This window comes from Tamandua tetradactyla, chromosome 17, assembly GCF_023851605.1.
Source record: "Tamandua tetradactyla isolate mTamTet1 chromosome 17, mTamTet1.pri, whole genome shotgun sequence".
In the NCBI taxonomy this organism is placed as follows: domain Eukaryota; kingdom Metazoa; phylum Chordata; class Mammalia; order Pilosa; family Myrmecophagidae; genus Tamandua; species Tamandua tetradactyla.
In genome coordinates, this window is record NC_135343.1 from 65,071,065 (window position 1) to 65,075,961 (window position 4,897).

A 4,897-nucleotide genomic window follows, 5' to 3' on the forward strand; every position below is an offset into this window, starting at 1 on the left:
CTACAGGGAATATATGGAAAACATGACACATTCACACCCTACCTATGCTGACTATCAATGTACCAGAAATTCCCCATTATATTCCCCCCTGAGAGACCCCTAACTAGGCAGATCCTTTTCTCCCTCTTCCTATCTCTCTGCCTTTGCAGGTTCCAGGCAGCCTCAGTACATTAAAGGAAATGAGTCCCAACAAGTGGTTAGAACCATGGAACTGTCTTTGAATGAATGAGTAAAGTCTAGAGAAAGTGAAGGAAATGGGCAGTTACAAAGGAGATGGAGTATAACTGCTTCAGTAACACAGACAAGAAGGTTTGCAGGAAAGACAGAGTCCATTGATTGAAACAGTAAAACAGGACTACTAGGCAGAAAAGTTTCAGTATGAAGAGGCGGGAGGAGGGGGAGCAGCTGCTGCTGCAGGACTCAGTGCCCCACAGCTGGGAGATGAGGTTTGTGTTCGAGGCTGAAGCACTGTGGGAGGATAGCTGTAACCTTGCTGGCAGTAATAAGTGGCCACATCTTCAGCCTGGGCTCCATTGATTCTGAGAGAGAAATCTGTTCCATACCCACTGCCACTGAATCGGTCGGGGACCCCAGATGCCCGGTTGGATGCACCATAGATGAGCAGTTTGGGAGCCTGTCCTGGTTTCTGCTGGTACCAGTGTAAGCTGCTGCTAACACTCTGGCTGGCTTTGCAGCTCATGGTGATGGTCTCCCCTGGAGTCACAGCCACAGAGACTGGAGACTGGGTCATCACGATGTCCCCACTGGCACCTACAGGCAGAAAAGAACAAGATCACACAATAAATCACAGGTATATAAAATGTATATTCATTTTATGTAGGCTTCCTCATTTATCATACATAATCAGATCTGTTTGAGATGGAATAGTCTGTACACTCTGCATGTGGAAACCATCTCTCCAGCTTTATAAAGACATTGCTCTTCTGAAGCTCTCACCTGAGACCCAGAACCCCAGGAGGATGAGGAGTTGGGACTGTGACAGCATCTTGCTCACCGTCTGGTGCACTCAGGCCCCATCTCCAGGGAATCCCCATTAATAGGGTCTGAACAGCAGTCAAGTCCCCAGGAGTCTATGCAAATCAGCACAGGGTATAAAGGGAAATGCTCTTTGCAGTGAGCTGTGAAGACAGATAACAAAGGAAGGGGACAAAATAACATTACCACAGGAAATGTGAGTGTAGTCCTGCAAACATCCCAGAAATCAACTGAACACTGCACTTCAACAAACTTTAGAAAATTGTTAATTTATAATATTTTATTATCAACTTTATGCTTCAAACTACCTGTCATCATCTTGTATACTTAATTTTGTAGTTGAATATATGTGTCTGTGAGTGTAAAATTTCTGAACTTAATTGACCTTTAAAAATATGGTGTCAGAAACTGTGTGGGATATGTTCATATAATTGGACAGAATGAGGTTGCAGTGCACAATTTACGGGTCTATTCTGAACTTTAAATGTGTATTTGAAGCTCCTTTTTGACAGCTCAAAGTCACCTCAATATATCCAAAACCAAACCACTGACGTTGCTCTCAACCCAAACATTGTCTCTGAAAATGTGTCACCAGATGCCTACAACTTGCCCTTGGCACTGCCCTTTAGGCCCACGGTTTCTCAAATCACAAATTAAGTATTCACAGACCAAAGGGGTCACCATGCCACCTAGTGGTAATACATGAAATAGCTTCTGCTCCCCAAGGTCTCAGAGCACATTTGTCATTTATTCCTACCTAAACCAAAAATATTTATAGAATTATACAAATATCAATACAAAAACTTCCAGACCTAGGACATTAGGTTTTAAATAAATGAAACAGAACCCCTGACCTCTTGAATCTTTCTATTATCTAGGAGGGACAGATAATAAACAAAGGATATTTCTGCAGCCTCTCCTATCCTACTTCTCTGAGATGTACCCCTGGCTGCAAATCTGCTAATAAGGGACATGTGGGACCAGGTGCATCCAGGTCCATTGCACAGGACACCCATCACCATGAGTCAAAGGAAGAGAGAAAAAATTGAGACAGTTTGACAATGTTTACATAACATAATCACTCCTTTATTAAGATTTCCACTCTTCCTACAAAGCAACCACCCTTCTGCCTCTAAAAAATCCCTTATTGTGAAACATCCTAAGGGATGTATTGTTCCAATTCTAATTAACAATACACCTATTTTTCCATATTTTGTATCCTTATGAGCCCATTACCTTAAGCAGGGATGCCATTTCCAGGCATTCAGGAATGGGGTGGCACAGACCCAAACCACCAGGAAGACATAGGTCCACCATATTCTTGGTCCACCACATATAAAGGTTTGAAGATGCCAGTACTTGCTTCATTTTTGCCCTCATCACCCATAGGTTTCATCCCTTTGTCCATGTAGTTAATATACATATATTCTTGATTTAAATTTCTACTTTGTAATTGACAATTTTCCTGCTCAATACAGTAGACTGTCCTTCCTATGCTGACATACATTAAGGAACTTGAGATAGTCATGGATGACAAGAGATGAAACAGGTTGTGTCATGTGTATGAATGAGTCAGAGGGGTCCACACAAAACATTGTTTGTGGAAATGTCCTCTTTGAAGGTTGGACAGTTGACCTCATGCATAAATGAGGTAGGTAGTTGGCTTGCAAAGCTCAGGGAAGAACACTTTCAAATATGCATGGGATGCGGTCTGGGATTGATTACAAAAGACAAAATTGTGAAAATCAGACAAGGGCCTGACCCTAAGGGAACCTTAAAGATTCAGTGAATGCTCAAGGTTTAGATTAAGTGCAGTGAGAGTCCATGGAGCATGAGTCAGAATTAATTATATTTTTAACAGATACTTTCTAGGTCATTTTATGTACATTAACACTGCAATGAAGCAGGAAATATGGACTCCTCATGCATTCTGTGTCCACTGGGAAGCTAGCACTTCTATCCTCTCCTCTAAAATCATATAATGATTTTTTTTAATTTAAATTTTCTAAAATTCCCCAGTGCCAATAATAAAATTTGAATAATACAATATTTAATAAAGATAGAAAGAGCAGTGTGGTAAGTTGAATTCTAAGAATGTCCTCAAGATTCAAGGCTACTGGTATGTACAAACCCTATCCCGGTTCTTCAAACAATACTTATATTTTGCTGCAAAGTGATTTTGCAAATTTAAAGAAATCTGTGGATTTTAATTGCATATGAAATGGAATCTGTTGACACTGAGAAGGGGAGATTATTCTAATGGGCCTGACCATTTCACAGGAGCCCTTTAAATATTGCTGTACTGGTCAGAGCCTAAGAACTCAGTAATATTCATAGGTAATTAGGATTTAACAAGGCAGGAAATATCTGATGCTGACTGTGGAAGTAAAGGGACCACGTGGCAAGGGATGAGGGCAGCCTCTAGGAGATGAGGACACACAGTCAGCAAGGGAATAGGATCTCTATCCTACCACCCAGCAAACAGATTCCATCAAACAACATCAGTTTGGAAGAGAACTCCAAGCTCTGGAAAGAACACAGCTTCACTGACTTCTTCATTTTATCCTCTTTAGCCCCTGAGCAGAGAACCCTTCACATTGTGCTCAACCAGACTGCTGATGTATATCACTGAGAACTAATAAACTACTCTCTGTTTATTAAGTGAAAAAAGCTAATATGTGTTTATCAAGTGATCTCATGTTTAAAGGAGATTCCTGCATCCAGAGAGAAGAAACTGTCATCCTATTTTCTTCATTGCTGAGTGATGTTTTGACTCATTTTTCCTCCAGTACAATGAGTGTGCTATGTCCCTTTTACCCACAAAAGATTTCTGTCATTAGACCCCATCGCCAGGATCAGGACTGAATACTATGCTATGAAAACACAAAGAAGAACAGAATTAGCTTTAAAAATGGTCAGAATCTGTCCCTTCTTTGGCTATAAGGCCATGTTCTCAGAGAATTGAAGGAATTCTGGGCAGGAATGTGTCATAGAGGAGAGTGATCTGGGGACATCCCTACAGACCTGAACATTTCTCCTGCCTGTGCATTTGCTCTCACTGTCCCATGCCCTTATCTGGGAGTACTCAGCACATGTGTTCCTCTTGCAGATATGACATCAGACTAGGTGAGTTATGAGAGTCGATTCATGCGCAGCCAGCTTTAATATGCACCAGCATTCTCAAACAATCATCATGGTCTGTGTAATGTGCATTCCCCATTGTAGTTGCAGTGCCTGATGAAAATGCCCTGTTATGTTTTCAGATGAATGAGTGCATGTGATGAATTAGCAAATTGTTTCTACAGATGCAAAAAATAATTGTTCATATTAAAATAATGAGATTGATAGAAAAACACATAGAATGCTCATGTATAGAATAAAATATTGTGCTTTTAATTTCAAATAGCAGTGACCATGATGTTCTTATGTAAAAAGCACCCAACATTCCTGTGACAAATTCATGTAAAGCACATAGAACATGTGGTGCTGGTTGGTTCCTAAAACAGGAAAAGAGCATTTGAAAAAAATGGTTAAATCTGAATAAGCTTGGAGGCCATTTAATATTATTTAACAAATAGAGAAGTTCAGTTTTGCAAATGAAGCAGAATGATGCAAGATGACAGCATCAGGAGGAAGAGGGTGAGGGTGCACAGGGATCCTCTGTACTTTCTCTGTAACTTTTCTATAAACCTAAAGTGATTCCAAAATATTCTTTAAAGAAACATGGAATGACTCTTGGGAAGAGCTGAGTGAGATGATGGTGTTGTCACATGAGGGCTGCCAAGGATGATGAAGTGTCAGGTAACATTCCCAAAAGCCAGACCCCATCAGGAGAGACATCATAGCTCTCACTCTGAGATTCAACATCTCATTTGCAAGTGAGAGCTGGACACTACTTGAA

The 4,897-nt window shown here is 40.7% G+C and overlaps 1 pseudogene across 1 annotated transcript; it reads right to left on the reverse strand.

The window, feature by feature from the left end:
- Positions 1–373: 373 nt before the first annotated feature.
- Positions 374–1,031, reverse strand: LOC143661205 (immunoglobulin kappa variable 3-15 pseudogene; annotated as a pseudogene). Its single transcript, XR_013164446.1, has 2 exons — positions 958–1,031; positions 374–771 (listed from the first exon to the last, which is right to left on the reverse strand). The product of XR_013164446.1 is annotated as an immunoglobulin kappa variable 3-15 pseudogene (transcript).
- Between the last annotated feature and the right edge of the window lie 3,866 nt (positions 1,032–4,897).